Here is a 25,805-nt window from a genome sequence, read left to right as displayed (position 1 = left end):
CAATCTGTTGGCCATGGAATAATCATCATGCATTTACCCTGCCAGACTAAAGCCTGGGAGTAGGGCAGTAGTTTGGTTAAGAGTGAGGCCTATAGAGTTTAAGTCCCAATATTACTGCTTACTGTGTAATCTTGGACAAGTTATTTAATCTCTTTGAGCCTTGATTTCTTACGTAAAATAGCATCTATCCAAGGGCCTGATATGAGAATTAAATGAGACAGTTTGAGGCCAGGCGCGGTGGCTCATGCCTGTAATCTCAGCACTTTGGGAGGCTGAGGTGGGTGGGTCACTTGAGGCCAGGAATTTGAGAGCAGCCTGGCCAACATAGTGAAACCTCGTCTCTACTAAAAATACAAAAATTACCTGAAGGTGGTAGCGCGCGTGCCTGTAATTCCAGCTACTTGGGAGGCTGAGGCACGAGAATCACTTGAACCCAGGAGGTGGAGGTTGCAGTAAGCTGAGATTGCACCACTGCACTCCAGCTTGGGTGACTGAGACTCTGTCTCAAAAAAAAAATTAAATTAAAATAAATAAAAACATAAGACAGTTTGTAGAAGAAAACAATATGGCCCTGGCATACAACAAGCATGAAATGCATGTTAATTACTGTCTATGAGGAATCTGTATGCACACGTGGAAAATGGAAAATCAGAGCAATGATCTGAATCTATGTTGTTCCAAGCCAGATAACTGGTGGTATTTTGGTTTTTGTTTGTTTTCCTACTTTTTTTTTTGCATCTGGATGTTCTGAATACCCAGACTTGGTGTTTTTCTCAGAAAGGAGTTGGGCAAGGTTGTTCCAAACTGTTCATCTCCTTGAAGTATCCAGCCTATAGTTCTTGCTGCTGTTAGGCCTCTTTCTAATTGAACAAGGGGAAAAATCACCCTCTCACTATGTGTTGAAAAACTGGGTTTTAAGAATATAAAGTTGGGCATTGCCCCACTTCTCCATCATGAAACACACTGGCCCAGAACAGACTTTCTTCTCTTCATCTTCTGTAAGAAATAGCTTAGGCCATGGTTATGTATGGTGATAGCTACCATTTACTATGAGGCACTAATTGTGTGCCAGGAACTTCATTCTCCTGACAGCCCTATAAGGTGGCCACTATTGCCACTCCTAGTTTGCAGATAATGAGATTACAGCCAAGTATGTTTAGCTCACCTGTCCTAAGTCACACAGCCAGGAAGTAGCAAAGCTGGGATTCAAACCCAGGTCAGTCAGGCCTCAGCATCCTCGTGCTAACCACTTAGTCATATTGCCTAATGGGAACTCTGGCTTAGTGAAGAATCTGTTTGGCATAAGGTATGAAATGTCAGATTCATAAATGAGGGGCTGTAAGAAATGGTGGAGAGGTCGCAGCCATGGTTCTCATGCCCAGCTGCCCAACTGAATCCCCTGAGGAGCATTCATGAAATAGAGATTCCTGGTCCCCACCCACAAAACGTTGATGCATTTGATCTAAGATGGAGCCAGAGCTTTCCAGGTGATCCTGATGGGCTTCTAGGCTTGAGAACCTTCTAGGCTTGAGAACTCCTTCCTAGGCAGAGGAAGAAGGTTTGGGGAGAGATTTAGCAAATTCCTTGTGGTTAGGAACTTTTCCATTCTCTCATAGGAAGTGGCTAATTCACATTCCAGGTGGTGTACCTTTATCTCAGTATCTCTGTTTGCAGGATGTGGGCAGTGGAGCTTGACAACATTGCAGGCTGCTGTGTGGATAAACGGCTCGTAATGTGCCATTTAAATGGGAAGCATTGGGATGAAGTGTTCCTGGGGCTTGAAGTGACCCCATTTTATTTTCACTGTGGAGGTGCCCAGGCCACATCTTAAGCAACTTTGAATCATCTGGACCCACTGGACAGCAAGTGGTTAATCCTGTAAGGCCAGGGTGTGAGGGATCCGTTCATGCAGCTGGGGGTAACTGGGGAACTCTCATTGTCCCATCCTTTGGTTGAGGAACAGTGTGAGCCAACACATAATTAGAACCATTAACTGGCTTTCAATATGGAGAATGAGATTTGTGGCTCCTGCTCACTAAGGAAATATGAAACGGTTATGGATGGGGCTAAACACACCATTAAACTGAATGCTAATAGCTGGCTCCTTCTCCCTTCGAACATTTCACCGTGGCAACAAGTAGGTGCCCTTTTCTTGCCTTCTCTTTCAGCCTTCCCATAATTCTCTTCTGCCGTGGTTCTTTGGACGATAATGGGCACATGCTTGAAATAGTAGTTAGAGAATAAGAATTTACTAACAACAACAAAAAAAGCAAATGAGGCTGGAGTAGGTTTCCAGCTCCTCATATTATTTGCTTGTAGGCTGTAGCAATCTCAGGTATTGAGAATAAGCCAAAATAGACTGAGATGAACATCTTTAATTGACGTGAGTGTCTTAAATATACTGCATGCTAAAGGCATTAAGCTTGACTTCTGAAGCTCAGTCACTAAGTGGTGGGAGCACCATTACTCAGGGTTTAGTGGCCAGGAGTTTGACATACTTGAGTATAAATCCTTCCCTATTGTCTAATGGCTGTGTGGCCTTGGATGAATAACCTTCTCTCTCTGTGCCTAAGCTTTTTCATCTATAAAGCATGGCTAATAATAATAAACTTTTCCTCATAGAGCTATTGCAGTGGTGGAGTGGTTAAAGACATATGGGTATAAAGCTTTCAGTACAGTGCCTGGCACAAAGATTCTCAATAACCAATAGCTATTCTGATGATGATGATATGATTAACAACTTGCTGGGCAACATTAGGCCTATAACTTCCCTGAGCTTCAAATTTTTCATCTGCAAAAGGCAAGCTAATCACGGTGCTTGAGTCATTTGCTTAAGGCTCTAGATAAGAATTAAATGATGAAAAGGACTTGGCACAGGTCTTGGCACATAATAAGAGCTCAAGGAGGACTTGCTGAATGAATGGGAAAAAAAATAAATGAATGCTATGTCAGCTGGAGAAACTCAGTCATCAGACCCAAAGTGTTTAATATGAGACATAGAGGAAGAAAAATACAAACAGCCCTGGAATCTTTGTCAGTTACATTTTTTTAGCAGCCAAAGACCTTCCGTTGCTTCCTTTCTCCTTGTTGCGTCCGTTCCTCCCGCCCCTTACCAAGACTGTCTGCTGGAAAAGAGAAAGCATGATGCTGACACACATAAATGAAACCCCAGTATCACAAGGGGTGCCTAGCAAGGCCTCAGACATGAAGGGCCATATATAACCGAGTGGCCTGTGCAACAGGCTCAGCCTGTAAAGCCGGTCTGTAGGACCTCTTCAGTCCCTGCCCTGGCTCCTCAAGTGGCCAGTGTCCTCACCTTGAGCCCCACACTTCCTTCCCCATCTAGTGCCCCTCCTAGGTCTGTTCCCCAGGGAAGTGACTCATACTCTGAATTGCTTCTCCCTCCTCTGCCAAACTCCAGCTTTCCCTGGGAGAAAACTATCTGGTAAGCCAGTCACTAAAATCATTGCTTAGTCAGCCACTCTCGTGGGGGTAATTGAAATGTCTTTTAAACAGCATTTATGGTTTTAATTTCTAATTATAAAAGTGATGCATATTTGTTTTAGAAAACTTTGGGGAAAAAATCTAGGGAAAGTATCCAAGCATGTGGAAGAAAATACAAATCCTGAGGCCCAGGTCACAGCCCAGGCCAATTTGATCAGAATTTCTAGGGATGGTATCCTAGAGCAGGATTGTTTTATTAAGTTCCCCAGGTGATTCCATTGCAGAAAAGGTTCTTTACTTAGAGATACCTGCCAATAATACTTTGAAGTATTTTCTTTACTTTTTATGTTGATATTCAGATTGTACTGTGTATGTTATTCAAAACATGAATTTTTTTGCCCAATGATATACTATGAACATCTTCTCATATCATCAAATATTCTTTGAAAACATGATTTTTAAAATGGGCATGTAATGTTCCATCTTATGGATGCACATAATTAGTTTAGCTAACAATCCATTATTAGACATGTTTCTAAATGTTGTCAATTGAAATAATGCTGAGATGTATTTCTACTTCTCTCTCTGATCACTTACTTAGCTGACACTTACATAGCATGTAATTGTATGCTGGACATCATTCTAAGGCATTCCATATATTTCATTTAATCCTCACAACCAGCCTATGATGTTATCCCTGTTTTAGAGATGAGGAAACTGAGGTTCAGAGAGCCTAAATCACATGGCTGGCAAATGGTGGAGCCCGTTCATGCTCTGCAATTAACATTGTTGGGTTGAAAAAAAATGAACATTTTTAAGGCATTTGAAGCACATTGCCAAATGACCTACCAGGAAGGTTGTAACGATTCACTTCTTCACCAGCAACATGGGGAACACAGTACAAGGGTCTCTGAATTTGAAAATAATTCTATAAACCAGTGGAATCCCTCCATTTAAAAACCCTCCTTATTGCCGGTCTACTATGTATGGAAAGAGTTTTTTGGAGTAAGGTTTTAAAAAATGGTGTCTAATAGCTGTATAGCATGGCTTTACAGTTTGTAAGTGATGTTCCAAGCATAAGACAGCATATTGCTTTTGTGGAGGGTGGGAAGGGGGACTGCCCAGAATCCTTCAGCTTATGTCACCCAATGGCCTGCCCTGTGGGAGAGTTCTAAGACTGTTCCTGAGCACTGGTCCCTCTCTAATTGTCTTTTTCTTCCCACCCTTCATTTGGGGAAAATGCTTTTGGTAAGACAGAGAAAAGAGACAAACATTTCCAAATGCAGTAGTTAATGGAAGAGGTGCTGTGAGAGGAGAGATGGCATTGTTAGAGCAAAATTTGCTGAGCTTTTGATGTTTTACCGAAGGGCCCAAAGCCCCCTTCCCCGAACGAATCTGACTCAACTCTCTTCAGCTCCCAATGGGAGTGAATGGAGCTGCTTTTCTGGGATCCCTGGAGGGAGGGCAGAGGAGCCCAAAAGGCCAACTGGACAAGGAATCCCAAGAAAGGGAGGAAAAGCTAGGCAAGAGAGAAAAGATGTCTGGAAGCCCACTGAGGGGCTCAAGGTGGGCTGATGTGTCTCAGTGAGAAACATACAAAGCTCTGTGCACCACCCTTTGGTTCCTTTGTGTATCTGTCAAGTGCAATAATTAGCTTGGTCATTATTATTTCTCTTTTGGAAGTGGATTGTGCCTCCCCTGCCATTCCCTCCCCCACCACACATACCTACACTGACATCATCAACCTTTCTGAGGGAATTCCTATTTGTAGCAGGAAAGCAAAAAACTTCCCATGACTATGAGTTTCTTGAGGACAGAGCTCCATGCCTTTTTAAAAAAATTATATTCATTCTCAGTGGCTCCGGCAAGTCAAAATTTTAATTTCCACTCACAGGGCAACCTATTGAGGTTTGATTGAGGCTTACATGGGAATTATGCTAGTGAACTCTATTTTGGCTGCCAGCTGGAGAAACCCACTTCAAACTTCCTTAAATACAAAAAAAGAGTACTATACACCCATAAAAAAAGAATGGGATCCTGTCATTTCCAACGACAGGGATGGAACTGGAGGTCATTATGTTAAGTGAAGCAAGCCAGATACAGAAAGACAAAAAGCACATGTTCTCACTTATCTGTGGCAGCTAAAAATGAAAACAACTGGACTCTTTTGATTATGGCCCAAAAAAGGAGAAAATCCAGGGTGGGGAGCAGGTTTGGCTAGATTCAGAGTTTTGAAGGTTGTTTGTTTTTCTCTCTCTCTCCATCTTTCTTTGGACTGGCCTCATTTCTTCCTACTTATGAATGGGTTTCCTTCACATGTCCAAAGATCCTTTCTTTGGATTTTACATATAGGTGCTGAGAGAGAGAAATCCCCTTTGCCCGGGTCATTGCTAATCTATGTTGCTCATGCGTGGGGGGCTGCTTAAGCCTTTCTCTTGTGTGACCCCAGCTTCACAATCTAGTGGAGAGAGAAGACTGCTTTTCCAGTGCCCATACACCAATCCCAGAGAGACAGACTGGCTGGCTTAGTTTGAGTCACATCAGGTCAACTGACTTCTGTTTCCAGTGGAATGAAGTATCACAAGTGGCCAGACCATTTATAGGACAACCCATGTGGTCAGGAGTGGTATCTGTTGCCCAAAGAAAAGGGTGAACAAATAGTGTGTCAGGAAAGACACAACTCCCCGAGAACCCTGTAGTGGTTCAGACTCATGTTTTCCCAGTCCAGAGTCTCAGCTGGTCCAGTTAATTCGGATTTTTATCTGTCTTTAATGGCATGTCTTTCTTGCACTTTTCTATCTGCAAAATAAGCACTCATTTTTATTAAAGTCTGATTTTTTTAACCTTTCCTCTTGATTCATCACTTCCCTGTAATTTTAAAACATGCAGATATCATTGTATTTGCTGCTATTCTTGAACGAGTAGGTCTACTTTAGAAGCCTCGATTTCTCGACCAGTTGCTTGCTGTAAACTGCTTTAAATATCAGATCTGGACACACTCCTCTGTTGAAGCAGCCTCTTGAAGGCCACTAATGACCCCTGGGTGCTGAATCCATTGTCCTTTCTTGGCTGCATTGTCCTGGCTGCTGCAGCAGTCCGTGATGGGCAATCTTACTTTCCGGCACCATCTCCATTTTGGGAGTAAAAAATGTCCTCAAAAAGGACCCAGAAAAACTATTTTCCTTCTTGGCACTTCTGCCCTTTTGGGCTGTCTGGTTTTGTTCTGTCTATAAATAGAGGAGAGACTCATTGTTCACCCCTCCACCTTTCAGCAGGGCTGCATTTTGCCTTTGGAAGGCAGACCTAATTTGTAGAAAGAGCATGAGCTTTGGAATCACATCCCAGCTCCGCACTTACTAGTCGTGGGACTATCAGTGAGGCTTTTTTGGTTTTTTTAGTTTTTTTTTTTTTTTGGACACTTCTCTGAGCATGAGTTTCTGCTCCTGTAAATGGAGGGAAACAATAGTGCCTGCCTCATAGGATAGCAACAGAGTTTCATAACAAGGTACTGCACCCAATAAATGTTCAATGCATGTGAGTTCTCTTCCTCCCTCAAAGATATTTGGTTTGTCCTTTGTCACTGTATTAGTTCTGTGCTGACTCACCCCTTCTGTATATCTTATGAAAATTGCCACTGATTAAATTGTTTAAAGCATATCAATGTCTTCTGTATTCCAATAAAGCTGGCCATTAGAAACAATCCCAAAACTACTCTTTGGTAAAGTCCTTTTCTACCTTTTCTTTTGGAAAACAATAGTTTTTCCTTTTATTCCTTCTGGTGTAACAGACATCTCTCTCTGCCTCCTCCCCTCCATCCTGTTCAGCATCTACTCCCTTTCCATGGAAAGGCACCCTCCTTCCTGGGGGGAGCTGTCCGTTCGCACCATGTGGTTCTGGTGGGTAAGCTGTGTCATGTGACCAAGGCTTGACCAATCATGGGATCTCATGCATCTTGCCACAGTGATTGGCTTCATGATGGCCACATGACCTAAGTTTGGTTCATTGGTATTCTTCCCTTGAATTTTATATCTGAGTGCTAGGAGAGAGAAATCTTTGTTTCCTTGGGAGTTGCTAATCTAGGTTGATGAAGCCTGGAGCTGCCCATGCTACGTCTTCTTCTGTGTGAATAAAGCTCTGCTATGTGAGGAAAGAATGAGTCCAACAGATGGAGAGAGGCAGAGATCTGAGATATGGAGTGAGATGGGATGGGAGAGGAAGGAGAGAGGGAGGGACAATATCATCATTCAAATTCCTGAGGACAGCTCTAGTCCTGGCATTTATGGATATGAGCCAGTAAATTCTGATTTTTCTTTATGCCAGATTGGGTTAGGTTTCTGTTCCTTGAATTTGAGGGTTCTAATAAATTCATCAGAAAGTAACTGTTACATTATAAATGAGAGTTGTGTATATGTTACAACAAAATCCCAACAGTTAGTTTAAGTTGCTAATAAGGAATGGATTCCCATATTGAGCTCCTTCTAAGAGCACAGAGGTCTGGGGTTACAGAGCCCCTTCTATGTATCACTGGAACCTAGCATAGTGATTGGCACATGGAAGGTCTGGATATGTATTTGGAGAACACAGTAAGGCATGAGAGAGAATCTGATTGGCTCAGTGGGTCAGTACCATCCAGCACAGGAGAGTCCTACTGGGTAGACCACGGTTCCCACGTGGGCCAGCATCTTGGCTACCTGTGGGTTAGGAACCTCACCCATGGTCTGGCCAGCTGTGAGTACAGAATAGTAACTTCTGGTGTAGAAAATCACCTCTTTTTCTCATGGTGTAGAAAATAACCCCTTTTGTTAAATATTTATTTAAATTTGACTGTGGGTATGGCAGGTACTCTGAGTCTCACAAAGGGAACAGAATAGCAAACAAGTGCTTCACTTGGCTTGTTCAGGCCACATGAGTCCTCCCATTAAATTCTTCAGTGAGGGGTTTGAAGAGCTACTGGGGGAGTTCCAGAAAATGCTGGTCTCCTTCCTGCCGAGGGTCTCCCCTTGAGCTTCTTTTCCAGAAGAGAGCCTTGACCCTGACCAAGGGGGCAGTTCTAGGAAACTGTGGGAGCCTGAAGCAAATGACAGAAAGGGGGCCGACTCCAAAGTGACCCTGCGAGGCCTTCTGGTGAGAAACATGCCCCTTGCTATGGTGAGGCCGGCCACAGCCTGACGCCGCCTCTGCTGGGGATAAGAGCATGGGGAAGCAACAGCATTCTAGTGTCAGCCTGGCTCTGGCCGTGCCCCAGGCCCTGTTGCCACTGTAAGCTGACCCTGGCTGGGAGGGGCCTCTCGTCTCCTCTTCCAGGGCTCCAGGGCAGAGTCTCTTCTCAGACTTGAGCAGCAGCCTGTGGATGCTACAGAGAGTGTGAAGAAAGCAAACCAACCTCTGTGGGCCCAGTGAGGCAGGTGGGGCCCTCTGATTTGTGTCTGAGAGGTTAGCATTTGCAGTAGATTTTAATGTTGACCTTGTTAACATGGCAACAGGGTTAAATGGGAGACAGTAAGCTGTATCTGGAGGGTCTGGATTGGGGCCTGAAGGCCTAGGGGTTAGCCCAGTTCTCTCTGTAAGCTGTTGTGGGGCCAGGGGCCAGCCTTTGGTACCTGGGCCTCAGGCTCCTCAGTGGTAAATTGAGGAGGTTTGTCGGGCCACATGCAATTGGAGGTTCCTTCCAACCTGAGTAATCCCCACTCACCATCAAGTAATGGCTCTAAATTCATTTGCTCTGTGGAGATAACCAATATGGAAAAGATTGGCTTCAAATTTAACTTTTTTTTATAGGCAGTAAAGGATGGATGAGAAGTAACATTATTCCAAATAGAATGACAGGAATAATAATTATTACAGTAATAACAATAATAAAACAATGCTTTCAAAATAGTCACTGTAAGCCAGGCACTCTATTCAAGATTTTACATACCTTACCTTATTTATTGCTTTGCAACACTCCCCTGGGGTGGATATCATGGTACTTGTTTTGGAGACGAAACTATTGAGGTGCAGAGAGGCTCAGTTACTTGCCCAACAGCTCACTGTTCAAAGGTAGCAGTGCTGGGATTTGAACCCAGGGTCCACTTATTTCTAAAGCCTACATTCTCACCTCCTCTATTATCAGGTAGGTGAGAGGTGCCTTCTACTTTCTGTTGTGAAAGTGCAGATACAGAGGAGCAGCAGCTGTCCACTTGCTTCTCCAATGTTCATATGTCATAAATCCCTCAGGGATGTAGCCTTAGGCTTATTTTTCCAATCCCATTACTGGCCATTCCCTACCATCCCCACCAAACCCATGCTCCTTCTCCACTCACCACTTCTCCACAGGTCACAGTGGTCTGTGCCTCAGAGCCTTCATAGGTGCTGGTCCTTGTTCTTGAAACCCTAGTCTTCTCTCTTACTTCTGGAACATTCCTACTCGGCAAGGTTCAGATGCCGTCTCCCTTTTAAAAGATGCTCTGATTTCCAAATAGCCACAGCCCACTTTTGCTTCTGTCATAGTCTGTATCATGTTCTGTAATTATTTGTTTTAGTCAACTCTCATTCAGTAAATATTTGCTGAATGACTCTTTGTGCTTGGCACTGTGTTAGGTGCTGGGGAATTTTCTCCTGTCCACTTTTCCTGTCCTCTAGACACCCAACACACAATCAAACTCATAGTTTTTTTTTTTTTTTTTTTTTTAACAGAGATGTGCCTTATTTCCCTTGAATCCCAGGTAATTGACAAAGCCTAATACATAGAAAATGCTCAATAGCCATTTGACGAGTGGATACATGACCCAGTACTTGTCTTACGTTTGAATAATTGCCTCTTTCTTTCCATCCTCTACTAGATTCTTAGACTGTTGTGGACAGGGGCTGGGACTTATTTTGCTTTTGTCCCCGTTGCTTAGCACAGAGAAGTAATTTAATATGGTTTGTTGAATGAATGATTATGAGAAGTGTGAGTTCTGGGAGTGGATATGCTAATTCTACAAGCATATGCTAATTCTGGGAGTGGATATGTTCTGGGTTCTGGGAGTGGATATGGTAATTCTACAAGCTAATTCTACAAGCATGTGACCCACTGTGTATCTAGTGCCAATCATTGCTTGGGTGGGCACCATGAAAAGCAAATACCATGCAGATCTCACACCCTCAGGATCCTGACTGTATGGTGACCAGGCATATACACACAAAGTTGCAAGAGAAAGATTCAGCAGGGGAAGAGCCCAGGTGCCAACCAGACAGTCACCTTGTCCAGAATCTCTGCTGGTCCCTGGCCCTGTCCTCAGCAGCCTGTGGCTCTAATTTCGATGACTTCCTTCCCTTAGAGGGCTCCTTGCCTCTGGAGAGAAATGAACATCCCCTGTGAAAGAGGCTTGCAGAGATTATTGCTCCATCTAATTGAATGTGAATTAAAGTAGAAAGAAAGATTGGCATTCTTACTGTGCCCAGAATCATTGAACTTATGACTGAAAGATGCCACAACTGATCATTTGGCCTTGTTCTAATCTTCTGTCTGCAGAAATCCATTGTAGTGGGCCAGCCCCAGAATTCTCTTTTGGGAGAAGACTGCCTTGAAATCCTGAGGGCAAAGTTGGTAGGAGACAAAGTGATAAAGAGAGAATTTTTTTTTTTTTTTTTTGCATAACATAGGTAGCTTAGATGAGGGGGTTTCAAGAAAGAGAAGAAATAGATGCAGAGAGGCTCTGGCAGAGAGAAACTAGAATTTGAAGTTTCCATTGGCTAAACTTTTTAAGAACAGGGTTGTCTAACTTTTTATTTTACTTTTTTGTGTGTGTGAGTTCTATAAACCTTTTTTACTCTTTATCAAAGACTGCTACACACACACACACACACACACACACAGAGACAGACACCCCACCTTGTATAAGTGGGTTTTATTTGGGAGGGGTAGAACAGAGAAAAGTTGAAGAAAGTTGCTGAGTTGTTTTTTTTTTTTTTTTTTAATTGGTAAAGACAGCCCACAGAGGATGGTGAGACCATCGATAAACTAAAATAACTCACTGGAAACAAGTGAAATAAGGCAAGAGAATAGGAACTCTCCAGAAGGGTGAGGGTCGTTCATCGTGTGTAGGTTGGGGTCTAAAACCACATTTTTATTTGACTCTCAAAGAACAAAGGCACTCACCAGACTTCTTTGGTAGTAAATAACAGAAATTGATAGGCTAAAAAGCCAACGAAGTGTTCTATTGGGAGGATTCTGGGTGGCACGTAGAACCGAAGGGGAAGTTGAATAGTCAGGTCCCAATAAGCAGGAACAAGTAGACCCCACTTCAGGGCAACCCCATGGGGAAGAATTGGCCCAGCGGTTTGCCATGCTAAGGAGGCTTCCACCAAGTTCAAACCTTAGGAACAGAAGTTCTATGGCCTGAGTCTGGGTCACATCCCCACCCTCCTTGGTTGGGGTAGCATGGAGTAAGGGTGTGGAGATTGACCGGCCATCTTCTTGGGACCACATAGGAGAATAAGAGGATACTTGACCAAGGAAGGAAAGGGGGTACTTTTGCCAAAAACTCAGAAGAAGGGATGCCAGGCAAGCAGAATTAGCAGATGCCCATGCTCACAGGGTACCTCAGCTGTGAGATGTTGCTGCTGACACATAAGAGTGGAGCAGGTGAAATGACTCCCCACCTCTACAATTAATTTCACAATAGGTCTACAGTTAACTAAGCAGTGCTGTGGTGTGTCGCTGACAGATGAAGGAGGAAGGAGAAGGGCTGAGAGTCCAGTCCTTTATCTTCCAGTGCTAGGCCCTTTCCCATACACCAAGCTACTGCCCTGGCGCCCCCATACCTCCAAGCCTTTGCTTGAGCTCCCTTTATCTGGAGTTCCCTCTTCTTTCTTCGTTACCTATTGATTTTGCTCCTTAGAACTCAAGAGTATCACCTGACAGAAATTGTTTCTAATCTTGCCCTTCTCCGTGGGTTAGGAGTCTATCCTCTATGTAGACCCGTATTTTATTTCATCATTAAAAGATGTATTGTTTGTAAAAATAGTTAACATAGACACATGGTAAAAAGTTCAAGCACACAAACTGATATAAATGGAAAAGTTGGGCGTTCCTTTGCCTCTGACCCCAGTTTCCCTCTCAGAGGCCACCACCGTTTCCTGTGTCTCCTTCCAGAACACACACACACACACACACACACACACACACACATGCACACACACACCCCTGCACACACCCCCACTGTAAAGGGCCTACCTCCCCAGACTCGGAACCCTCCGAGGGCAGGGTCTCCTTGTTTGCCTCCAGGGCCCTGACGACTATGGCAGCCTGATTCCCTTGCACAAGGAAAAGTGGGAGGGAAGGGGATGGATTCTGTCTGAGATCACTGGGTGCCACGCTCTATGATCTATGAGTTGCTTTTAATTTCCTGTGCTCGGCCGCCAGCAGCCTGATGAAATGAAGCAGATAGCAGGGCTTCAGATCTAGCCCTGCCTGGTCTAGGGCTTGTCTGCTTGCTGCAAGGTTATAATCTCCAGACTCCGAAGAGAGAAGAGCTACGTGCACTGTACCCCCACAACCACCCCCCACCCCACCCTGTCGCTGCAGCCTCCTGGGCCAGGGAATAGGCAGAAATGAAGCTGCTTGATGTTGCCTATGGTTCCTAGGGCAGTGGTTCTGAGTTTGCCATTTAGGCTTTGGAGCCAGACAGAGATGGTTTGGATCCTGGTTCTGTTGCCTTTTTGCTGTATGCCTTTAAGGCAAGTTGCCCTAACTCCCTGAGGCTCAGTTTTCTCAACTGTAAATGACAGCTATAAGTAGAATCTACTTCATCGAGTTCTTACAAAGATTCAGAGAGAATGAATTCAGTGTCTGAGCTGAGGTGCCTGGAACCTAACTCCTGCTGAGTTGGTAGCAGTCGTCCTGGTTGTCTGTATTTGCCATGTGGTCACCAGGATCAGCTCTCAGCAAAATGTCCCAGTTGGTGACTTTTGTCTTCTTTCTTCTTTCCTTTTAGCACTCCTTTTCCCTTCCAGGTACTGACTGGTCTTACTTCTCCTCATCTCTTCTGGTGTGGACAATAACTCCTCTCCTGCTGCTGCTACTATGACTCCCACCACCATGCCTTCCATCGCTTCCATGTTGACTGTGCCAGGCATTGTGCCTTTAATGTGAGCTGCATCAGCTAATCTTTACAGTCACCATTATTTCCACTTCACAGCTGAGAAAACAGTCACAGAGAATCGAGGTGTTTTCCCCAGATTTATAGAGTGAATAATTAAAATGAGCAGCCTGATGGTCATTTATACTATGGGATAGAGACTTAATGGATTATCTCTATCACAAAGTTTGCATTTTCAAAATGCTCTTCAAAAAGAGATCAGAGCCCAGTCCAAAGGAATTAATTGATAATAGCAAGTAAATCTTTCTCAACAGGCTTAGGAAAGAGACGATTTTGTTGAGGGACATGGAATATCTTCATACTACTCTTAAAAAATGAAACGAAGGCCACTGCTTGCTGCATGTGAAATTTAGATCAGTCCTGAATGTGTCTGTGAGAGAACAGTACAAAATTCCTTGCTGCATTTCACGAAACAGGTAGCAGAGTGGAAATTCCTGGGAATTATACTTCTTGATGCATGAGATTGTTTAACAAACACAAACTCTCCCCCAGACTTTCGATTTAAAGAAAATCAAAGACCTTCCCTCAACTCAATGAAGTGTTAATAACACCATGGAGTCCTGAGCCTTCGTCCTGAGCAGCTGCAGGGCTTCCCGCCGCCTGCAGGTGTCGCTGGCGGCTACTGACCCATCTGCTGCTTGGCAGGTGATGGGAACAGGAAGAAGGCATGAGTCAACTCAGTTTTCTTTTTTTTTTAGAGACAGGGTCTTACTCTGTTGCCCAGGCTGAAGTGCAATGGTGCAATCATAGCTCACCGCAAACTTGAACTCCTGGGCTCCAGCAATCCTTCTGTGTCAGCTTCCTGAGTAGCTGGGACTACAGGTCACATGCTCAGCTAATTAAAAAAATTTAGTAGAGATGAGGTCTCACTATGTTACCTAGGCTGTTCTCAAACTCCTGGGTTGAAGCAATCCCCCTGCTTCGGCCTCCCAAAGTGCTGGGATTATAGGCATGAGTCACTCCACTTGGCTAGGTCCCCCATTATGACACATTCTTTAGCTCTAGGGACTCTTTAGGGATAATCAACTCTGTTCTTTTTGCAGAGAGGGTGCCCAGGAATGGGAAGTGACCAGGTTTAGGTTCCCCATCCATAGTCAGTGGCCTGGCTTGCCCAGAATTTAGTGAAGAAATGTCTTTGGTGGAAATAATCAGTGTTGGATGTTTTTACAGCTTATGCTACTGTTATTCAAAGATATTGACCTTCCTTCCCCTCCCCTTCCCTCTCCCTCTCTCTTCTTTTCCTCTCCTCTTTATCTCTTTCCTCCTCCCGTTCCCATTTGGTCTTCACAGCAACCAGGTGAGTCTCCAACACTTTAACGATGAGTAGCAGAGGCTGGGAGAAGGACATAATATGCCTGAATCACCTGAAAGTGGTTGACAGAGGAGGGACTATGGCCCACCAAACATGTCCCTCTTGGATGCTCCACTGCCTTAGTGGGGCAGTCTTGGCTCTGTTACTGATTTTCTAAGTCCTGGAGCAAGTTAAATTACTTTGTTTCTCTGTGCCTCTGCTTCCTTGTCTGTAAACAAGACAGTAACTATAGCTACCTCATAGGGTGGTCATTAAAGTATATAATGTTTATCAGAGTACCTGGTACTTAGCAAGTACTTAAAAAAGGTCTTTGTCCTGACAACCCTAACATTGTCATTATGTAGATTGTGTGCCTTCTAACTAATGTTATATGTTGGACTTGAACTTGTTTTGTGCTTTGCAGTGTAAAAGATTTGTTTTGCAATGTGAATTTAAAAGCAATCAATTTTTCACTTGTTGAAGATGTTAATACCTAGTGCTGGTGTGTGTGTGGTAATGTGGGAGATGGACACTTTCATTGGGGCTGCTGCATTCAAACAGTGTCAGCCAAGGGCACCATCACTTCCCCTAGTATTGTATAAAAAGGTGGGCCTGGCCCTCATGCCCCACTCAGGGGTAGAACTCAGTGTCAGCTTTGGGAAGTTGACCAAAGTGCCAACTTTGGTGTTGTGCATTAGATGTTCTCGAATGTCCAACTTGAGGCAAAGCAGGATAAACAAAGCCCCAGTGTCTAAAGATGACAAAAAGTCACCTGAAGGGATTTGGACAAAGCAGTAAGCATTCTTCAGGGAGTGACACTAAAACCGGGGAAGGAAACTGAAGATGCCTCATACTGGTGTGGTCCAGTGGAAAGGGAGAGGTTCAGACTATTGCTAGTTGAATATTAAATAGAAGAGTGACCACTGAAAAATGGAAACCTTAAAAGCAACCTGCCAATCCTATGCAGATGACTCACAGACCTCCCAGACTTACCTACCCTCTCGATTCCATCCATCCTATTAAGCTTATTGCTTCCCACTCATCTACTGAACCCATTTCATTCATTCCATGAGGATGATAAGCACATATTCCTCACAGAGCACATATTCCTCACAGAGACCTTTCCTCAAAGGTTAGCACATGCTCAAAAAAAGGCAGCTCTTCTTTTGGGCCTTCTCAGACCAGATTCCTTTGATATTCCTTTGATACTGACTAGGAGACAAGAGGACTGTCTTCATTTGCTCATTAGTCAGCTGTCCTCATTAGCTCTGTAGTCCTGGATAAGGCACTTAGGACCTTTGAGCCTCAGTTTTGCCATCCATGTGTGAAATGTGAATAATAATGGTACCTGCCTCGTAAGGTTGTTCTGAGTATTAATTGGGATACTGTATAAAGCACTTGGCATGATGTCTGTCTCAGAAGAAGTGGTCTGGAAGTCCCCTTTATAATTGTTACATAACAATGTTATAATTATTACGTAATTGCCTCTCTGAGAGTCGGCTGACTTCCACTAACCTACATCCCTGGTGTTACCCACTGGTTTGATTTCCACAGTTTGCCCACCTCTGAGATGAGGAATAGACTCCAATACCCTCCATCTAGCAAGAAAAATGATGATGGGCACACTGGGAGCATTTCCTTTTGCACTTGCCTTGTCTTGTTGCTGTTTTAGAGTTATGTGCTGCGTGCCATTTGCAGATAAGGCCATTGCCACAAGATTGGGACAGCAGGCACAGGGTGCCTGGCTCTAGGTTCTCCACCTCATTGTTGACTTTGGCATGGGAATTTTAGAGGAGGGCTGCCATGGTCGCATTCTTCAGCACAGCAAAGAGAAGAGAAAACAGTGCGACTCTTGCCAATTTCCTTGAGCTCCAAGAGAAAGAAACAGAAACAAGTAACATGAGTAACAACACTAAAATGAGTTTGGAAGTGTGTTGGAATGAGCTGAAAGCCTTTGGGGCATGCTTCAGGAACAATAAGCTGTTCCTGTTTGGCTGCCCAGGATTTTTTATTAGGCTGAGTGTAGCAAGTTAGGGAAGGGAGGTGGAACCTCTCTGGTGGAGGTGATAGGGCACCTGTGGGGAGGGGATAGATGGTGGGAAGACTAGAAAGAAAAGGTGGTGATGTCTATGGTAGACTCCAAAAGTTTTCTTGTGTAGTGGGAAATGTGCCCGTCTCTCCACTTTCCAATTCAACTTTCAGTGATGTCTGCATTAATCTCCAGTGCTTTGGGAATTGGGTTTTTTGGAGGGATGTGGCAGAGTGCTGAATGTAAACTCAAGGTTGGCATGAAGCATGAGCAGAGGCGGCAATGGGGACCTGCACTTATTCATCACCACTGTATAAAAATGCACTAATCTGCTTACTTTTACAGACCTCACCTGCCACCTGACATAAAAGCCTGTTGTATGGGGAACACTCAAATTACTGTATTAGTGTAAATTCGTAAGAAACACTGGTTGGCATAAACCTCTTTTCCCCCCACCCTTACCCCTTGGCAAGAGAAGCCAATATTGTATAACTGAAGACAAATGGAGGGGACATTATATGGGATCTTTCCAAACGGGGAGGAGGAGACAGAAAATGTTCCTTAAGGTTAGAGAAGCAGAAGAAGCTGTTGATACCTCAAGACGGGTGTTCTTTTTATCCACTGCTGCTTTAAAAAATGCCCTGACTTAAAACAACAACAGTTATTTTACTCACGAATTGGCAGTTTGGCCAGGATGCTGCAGGAACAGCATGTCTCTCTCTCAACTCAGCTGGGGCGGCTGGAAGGCCAGGGCTGGACTCCTCTCATGGTTTGCTCACTCACATACCTGGCAATTAATACTGGCTGTCAGAGCTGGGGCCCTGGCTGGGGTTGCCAGCCAGAACACCTACACCTCTCTGTGGGGTCTGGGCTTCCTCCTCACTGTGTGGTGGCCTGGTTCCAAGGGTGGGTGTCTTGGGAGAGAACTAGGCAGAAGCTCTATCACCCTTTTTCTGACTTAGCCTGAGAAGCCAGGCAGCATCATTTTGGCTGCATTCTATTCAATAGAAGTGAGTCCCCAAGGGCATTAGTTTGCTGGGCTGCCATAACAAAGCACCGCTGAGTAGGCGGCTTGGACAGCAGAAATTTGTTTTCTGTTCTGGAGGCCAGAAGTCTGAGATCAAGGTGTTGGAAGGGTTGCTTTTTTTCTGAAGCTGCTCTCCTTAACTTCTGGATGGTCATCTTCTCCCTGTGTCTTCATGTGGGCTTCCAAGTGTGTGTCTGTGTCCTAATCTCCTCTTCTTACACGAGGACAGCAGTTAAATTGGATTAGGGCTCCACCCTAATGGTCTTATTTTAACTTAATTACCTCTTGAAAGGCCCTACCTCCAAATACAGTCACATTCTGAAGGTACTGGGGGTTTCAATATATGAATCTGAGAGGAGGGGAAGGACACAGTTTAGCCCATGACACCAAGGATTGGCCATACTCAAAGGGAAAGGAATTAGGCTTCACCTCTTAATGAGAGGAAGGACTGAGGGTTTGCAGACGTGTTTTAAAACCACCACAACTGAGGAAACGGCCAGGTTTGAGCAAGTCCTCTAGTTGACAGGGCCCCACACTCCATCCGCACTCAGCACCCTCAGAAAGCTGTGGGATCTCAGAGCACAGTTGGAACGTAGCTTCCAGGCAACACTCAGCAGCGCACAGGAGTGAGCAGCGTGTTTCAAAGGGCCATGGGTTTCAACCATTGGCGTGTCAGCAGTGAGCTCGCTCAGGATGACTCTTCTTCTGTTACCTCATCTCCAAATAAGATCCTGGATTCTGGTATGAATTCAGGGGCTAGAAGGGCTCTCAAAATCATAAATGAAACTGAATTTCCCACCAACCTGTGAGTGAGGACTTAAGAGTTAGATTTCATTGGACTTGAAGTAATGCAGCGTTTCTTCTCACTGAGTTGAGAAGCAAAATTCATACCCATTTCCTGGGGTATGGGCACAGGGTTATGAGCAGGATGTGAGTTATGCCAGCTTTCCATCTTTGATAACTCTATTGCCCCCTTTCTGTTCACCCAAAAGCAGTAGAGTAGAGTTCCCAACTCACCAACTCCATTCTGACAAACCATCGGGGATCTGAACAGCTGCAGCACCTGGTGCACCTCTCGGCTGACAGCTACTGCCATAGGTGTGATTTTAAAAATCAAATTAGGCCGGGTGCAGTGGCTCATGCCTGTAATCCCAGCACTTTGGGAGGCCGAGGCAGGTGGATCATGAGGTCAAGAGATCGAGACCATCCTGGCCAACACGGTAAAACCCCATCTCTACTAAAAATACAAAAATTAGCTAAGTGTGGTGGTGCATGCCTGTAATCCCAGCTACTGGGGAGGCTGAGGCAGGAGAATCACTTCAACCCGGGAGGCAGAGGTTGCAGTGAGCCGAGACTACGCCACTGCACTCCAGCCTGGCGACAGAATGAAACTCCATCTCAAAAAAAAAAAAAAAAGTCAAATTAAAATGGCATTTTTAGAGGCAGGGCTGTGCTGGGCAGTGGAGAGCAGTTAGGGGAGCTGACCCTGGGGCAGAACCCGGGGCAGGGTAGATGTGCCCATGCGCTGACCATCTCCCCTCCACCCTGCCCACAAGTGTCCTTTCCCACAGAACTTGAATGTTTGTCACCTCCCTTTTTATATTTTTTGAAGTGCCACCAGGAAGAGATTCAATTAAGTTGACATATTCCTCTGGAAGGTTTAAGGGGTGATCAGTGGGTTCATTAATTTTGTACCAGGACATTTTTGTTGAATTAGGGACTTGTGTCTTACTCCTCCATTAGTAGTAAGAGGGGACCTTCCTTTATGCTGGGGAGAGATGGATGGGATATTTGCACCTATACTTTTAGGAGCACAGTGGCCTCCTGGGAGGAAAAAGACAGCAACTTCAACTTGTTCTCTTGGAGATTCAGTTATGACATTTGTTTGGTGGGTGACCCCCACCAAGGTCAGATTGTAGAAAGAGTAATGAGGCCCCAGAAAGATAATTCTCTATGAGGGTAAAGGAGCATGGACCAACCCCACTGTCTTTTGCACCAAAAGTGAAAAGTGAAATGAGTGTTGCTCTGGGTCTATGAAAGTGGCTGACCCAGCACCAGTCATAGCCTTTCAAGCAGGTGGACCAGTACAACCTTCCTCCCACTCTTGTTTCAGCCTTGTGTCAACTCCAAGTCTCTGACTTCAGAAAGGACAAAGGGACAGGCAAATACCATCTGAAGTGGGTAACCTCATTGCGTATTCTTCCCCCATCACACCAGTCTTCATAAAGCAAAATATTAATAAATGTGACTACATAAAATTAAAATGTCTTTGTGGAAGCGAATTCCACAAAGTCAAAAGACAAATGATAAAGTGGTACACGATATTTGTAACACACAAAACAGACAGAGATAATTTCCTTATTTCACAAAGAGCTTACACAAACCAATAAGAATAAATATGAACAGGCCAACCAAAACATGGGCAAAGGATATGAAAGGCAGTTCCCAGAAAAACGAATGCAAATATTCAATAAATGAATGAAAATATGTTCCAGTTTCATCAAATTAAAGACATGCAAATCCAGACAACGAGGTGCCATTTTTCACCTATCAGATTGGCAAAAATTTAAAATATGTGATAATAGTCATCCCTTGAGATTCTCAAGACTTTGGCTCCAGGACCCTCCAGTTACCAGAACCTAAAGATGCTTAAGTCCCTCATATAAAATGGCGTAGTATTTGCATGTAACCCACACACGTCCTCCTGTGTACTTCAAATCATGTCTAGATTATTTATAATAGCTAATGCAATGTAAATGCTATGTAAAAATTGGTTATACTGCATTTTTGTATATTTTTTGTATTGCTATTCGTATTTGTGTTTTAAAATATCTTCAATCTGAGGTTGGTTGAATGCATTGATACAGAACCTGCAGATATGGAGGGCTGACTGTACTCAGTATTGACAAATGAATGAGGAAACAAAGGCTTTTATTCAGTTACTGTGCAGATAACTGGATGCAATATTTTAGCTGTGCATTTTGGTAATGTCAATCAATTATAAATGCATCTACCCTTTGACCCATGGGCAAGAGTTTAATTTACTTATACATTCACAGAAGTACATCAGATTATTGATACTAGAATGTTCATTGCAGCGTTGTTTGTGAGAGGGAAAAATGGGAAAGGGCCATAACTGGGGGGTTGAGTATTCCAAGTATGGTACATTCTTGTGGTGGAATATTATGAGGCCATTAAAAATTTGCTAAACTATTTCCAAACCTATTAAGTGAGTCAGAACTTACTGGGTAGGGCAATGCCCAGCAAAAGACACCCCTTGTAGAACAGATGACACATGGTAATTGTCAGCCCAATTTATGAGCATCTCATGAGACACGGGCAGTAGGCTCGGGATGCTGCAGCCCTCTCTGAACAAGGCAGAGTCAAAACCGAAATATCTGGGTTTGTTCTGAAACCCCTCTGTATTTATAGACTGGTGGGATCTAGGAAACCTTGAATCACAAGAATATATTTTCTTTCCAGTCCTCCAGCCTCTGTCCAGTTCTGGTTATAGTTTAAGGTAGAGTTGCAGTCTGGGGCAGAAATTGAATGTACTGTTTATTATTGAATGAAAATAGGGCTTTGAGAATGTCAGTTCTTGAGAACAAACCCCCAAGGATGAAAGACGGGTCCTTCCACTTTATTTACATCCTGTGATTTGTTTTCAAAGCAGCAGTGCTGACGTGCTCAGGGACAGATGACTGGCTCTTGCAGGGTGATTCTGCACAAGAGCAAGGCAACATCCACGGCATCAGACCACCCTTCCAGGCAATAAACACCAGTAAGAAAGGTGCAACCCTGTCCCGTTGGTGATGTACAGCTTCCAGTCTTAGAGCCAGAGTATGCACAGAAAGAGTCGAATTATTTCAAATGAACTCTAGTTTTTTACCTCCCATTCTCTCTTTTTTTTTTAATTATACTTTAAGTTCCAGGGTACATGTGCACAATGTGCAGGTTTGTTACATATGTATACATGTGCCATGTTGGTGTGCTGCACCTATTAACTCGTCATTTACATTAGGTATATCTCCTAATGCTACCTCCCCCCTCCCCCCACCCCACAGCAGGCCCCGGTGTGTGATGTTCCCCATCCTGTGTCCAAGTGTTCTCATTGTTCAATTCCCACCTATGAGTGAGAACATGCAGTGTTTGGTTTTCTGTCCTTGTGATAGTTTGCTCAGAATGATGGTTTCCAGCTTCACCCATGTCCCTACAAAGGACATGAACTCATCATTTTTATGGCTGCATAGTATTCCATGGTGTATATGTGCCACATTTTCTTAATCCGGTCTATCATTGATGGACATTTGGGTTGGTTCCTAGTCTTTGCTATTGTGAATAGTGCTGCAATAAACATACATGTGCATGTGTCTTTATAGCAGCATGATTTATAATCCTTTGGGTATATACCCAGTAATGGGATGGCTGGGTCGTATAGTATTTCTAGTTCTAGATCCTTGAGGAATTGCCACACTGTCTTCCACAATGGTTGAACTAGTTTACAGTCCCACCAACAGTGTAAAAGTGTTCCTGTTTCTCCACATCCTCTCCAGCACCTGTTGTTTCCTGACTTTTTAATGATCTCCATTCTAGCTGGTGTGAGATGGTATCTCATTGTGGTTTTGATTTGCATTTCTCTGATGGCCAGTGATGATGAGCATTTTTTCATGTGTCTTTTGGCTGCATAAATGTCTTCTTTTGGAAGTGTCTGTTCACATCCTTTTCCCACTTGTTGATGCAGTTGTTTGTTTTTTTCTTATAAATTTGTTTGAGTTCTTTGTAGATTCTGGATATTAGCCCTTTGTCAGATGAGTAGATTGCAAAAATTTTCTCCCATTCTGTAGGTTGCCTGTTACCTCCCATTCTCATGCACTATGAAAATAGTAGTCTATAGCACAGTTCTCAAACTTCAGCAGCTATCAAAATCATTTGGAAAGCATATGAAAAGGAATTTCTGGATCCCATTGCCAGGGTATCTAATTCAGTAGGTCTGGGGTGGGGCCTGAGAATTTGCAAATTCCCAAACCACAATGATGCTATTATAGTGGTCTTGGAACCCTACTTTGGGAACTACCAATTTATAAAGATACTTTATCAATTTTTTTCTCTCTCATCAACAACCCTCACATAATTTAACTATTCTCATGCTTTTTCCTTAAAACTCAGCTAAAAAGATGCCTTCTTTCATAATCACCAGTCCTTGGGCCTCTTCTCCTCTTTTCCTTTTCCAAAGAACCCATCTGACAATGGCAGAAGCCTCCCTGAAAGGGTGCAGAAGAGGAAAAAACTCAGCAAGAGAAGCCACAATCCTTTTTTCAGATAGGGGGAGGACTGGGAAGATCACATGTTAATTTTTGACTTCTCGTAAGACAAGCAGACATTCATCATCTATCAGGGTCTGGGCATACCAGCAGCGTGTAGCAGGGGGTAGCTTTGGGCTCTGAATCTCCCCTGTGGCTGCCTGAGGATGGGGGCAACAGTCCTGTGGCCCCATTCCCAGAAGGAAAATTTTGGCAAGAGAAGAGGAAAAGCCATCCAGAATGTTTGTTTTTAGAAGCACGCTCAGTGGGGCCTGGCTCCCTGCAGAGCCCTATCAGTGCTGCTCTCACTGGCTTCCCCTTCTCCCACTTCCAAAGCCTCTTCTACCTCCTCAGCTGACTGCTCCCTTCATCCAGGGGGCTGCGCTGGTAGGCAGGTCTTGGGCCACACACGCAGTGATTATCCCAGGGGGACCAAGGCTGCTGGAGAAACAGGAGCAGATAAATTCTTTTGTTGGAAAATGGCAGGATCTTTTCTTTCCTCTCTCCATTTTTCTAGTGGAAAATAATAGAAGAAAAGAAGAGAAAAAAGAAGGAAAGAAAGGGATAAAGGAGGAAGAAAGGAAGGTAGAAAAGGACAGAAAGACTCTGATTTGGAGTTTACTTAGGTGGTAGGAGTTGAATAAACCTTATCCAAAAAGCTATCCCTCCTCCTTCTCTGGGTGACATTAGTCTGCTAGGTGGAAGCAGCTCTTATCTAAATTCAAAAGTACTTTTCTGGAAGGAGGAGAGAGACTCAGCCCAGCTGTTAAACAAGTGGTAACACAGAGCACAGAATAGATACATACAGCATGAGGTGTATGGGAATCCTTTGGGAGTTTTGTGAAACGTACATTCTACTTCAAGAGGTCTGGGGTGAGACCTGAGGTTTTGCATTTCTTTTTTTTTTTTTTTTTTTTGTGAGATGGAGTCTTGCTCTGCTGCCCAGGCTGGAGTGCAGTGGCGCGATCTCGGCTCACTGCAAGCTCCGCCTCCCAGGTTCACGCCATTCTCCTGCCTCAGCCTCCTGACTAGCTGGGACTACAGGCGCCTGCCACTACGCCGGCTAATTTTTTGTATTTTTAGTAGAGACGGGGTTTCACTGTGTTAGCCAGAATGATCTCTATCTCCAGACCTTGTGATCCGCCTGCTTCGGCCTCCCAAAGTGCTGGGATTACAGGCATGAGCCACCCCACCCGGCCGAGGTTTTGCATTTCTAACAAGGACTCAAGTGATGTTGATGCTACTGGTCTGAGGACATTGCTTTGAGTAGCAAGGTCATAAAATACTAAGGGTTAGAAGCAACCTTGGCATACATTGGAGTGCAATCATTTTACAAATGGGAAATCTGGTCTCCTAAGTGGTTATGTGACTTCCCCAAGGCCACCAGATGGTTAATAGCAGGACCAGGTCTAGAACTGGGTCCTTGTACTCCTAGTCCTATGCTCTGTCTACTTCCTCAGGTACGAACTGAGGCAGGAATATAAAATGGGTGCTGGACACGCTGGAATATGAACATTGGAAAGGAGCATCTGGACCTGAGGAAGCCAGTATGCACAAGTCCACTCTGCCAGTGGTCCCAAAATTTGGACCCGAGACTGCAAACCTCTTCACTATGGAGTTAGTTGGTTGCTACTGACCAGTCACCTGACAACCTGACTCCTGGCCCATTAGGCAACCCCTGGGAAGAGAGAATTCCATGATACTGTATTCTCAATAGCATTTGGTTTAAAAAAAAAAAAAAAAATCCTTGTGGCTAGGTGTGGTAGCTCACGCCTGTAATCCCAGCACTTTGGGAGGCCGAGGCGGGTGGATCGCCTGAGGTCAGGAGTTCGAGACCAGCCTGACCAACATGGTAAAACCCCGTCTCTACTAAAAATACAAAAATTAGCCGGGCTGGGTGGCGTGCGCCTGTAATCCCAGCTACTCGGGAGGCTGAGGCAGGAGAATCACTTGAACTTGGGAGGCAGAGGTTGCAGTGAGCCAAGATCTCACCACTACATTCCATCCTGGGCCACAGAGTGAGACTCCGTTTCAAACACACACACATACACACACACACACACACACACACACACAAAACCCTTATATAAGTGGACCCATGCAGTTCAAACCTGTGTTGTTTAGAATCAACTGTATTTGAATTACCCTTACTGACTGAGCATCCTTAATCCCCAAATAAAAAATCTGAAATACTCCTTTGAACATCCTGTCGATGCTCAAAAGGTTTTGAATTTTGGAGCATTTTGATATCAAATTTTTGGACTAGAGATGCTCTACCTGTGTATTATAAACCAGTGGATGTACAATTCCTGAGAGCCTTTGCCACGTCCCAGACCCTCTCATTTTTTACATTGGTATACTCCTCCTCATGGTTCCAAAGGTAATACTGTGCCCGAGACATCTGGGAATTCTGAAATTGGAGGTCAGACTTCCTAGAAAGAAAATCATGTATTCTGCAGTGTTGATCAGGGCAGACCACTGTAGTGAGCCAGGTTACTACAGGAAGGCACCTGGGATGGATGTGTAAAGACCCGAATTTCAGGCCTGGTCCTGCTGCCTCCTAGCTCTTGAGTGGGTTTCTAGGGAGGCG

At 44.3% G+C, this 25,805-nt stretch overlaps 1 long non-coding RNA gene across 1 annotated transcript; it reads right to left on the bottom strand.

The window, feature by feature from the left end:
* Window positions 1-2,996: 2,996 nt before the first annotated feature.
* On the bottom strand, window positions 2,997-9,773 carry LOC134737198 (uncharacterized). Its single transcript, XR_010121842.1, has 3 exons — window positions 9,747-9,773; window positions 9,367-9,430; window positions 2,997-3,125 (listed from the first exon to the last, which is right to left on the bottom strand). It is a non-coding gene; the product is annotated as an uncharacterized lncRNA (long non-coding RNA).
* Between the last annotated feature and the right edge of the window lie 16,032 nt (window positions 9,774-25,805).

The sequence above is a fragment of the Symphalangus syndactylus genome, chromosome 7 (genome assembly GCF_028878055.3).
Source record: "Symphalangus syndactylus isolate Jambi chromosome 7, NHGRI_mSymSyn1-v2.1_pri, whole genome shotgun sequence".
Lineage (NCBI taxonomy): Eukaryota > Metazoa > Chordata > Mammalia > Primates > Hylobatidae > Symphalangus > Symphalangus syndactylus.
This window is presented reverse-complemented; position numbering and strand designations above follow the sequence as displayed.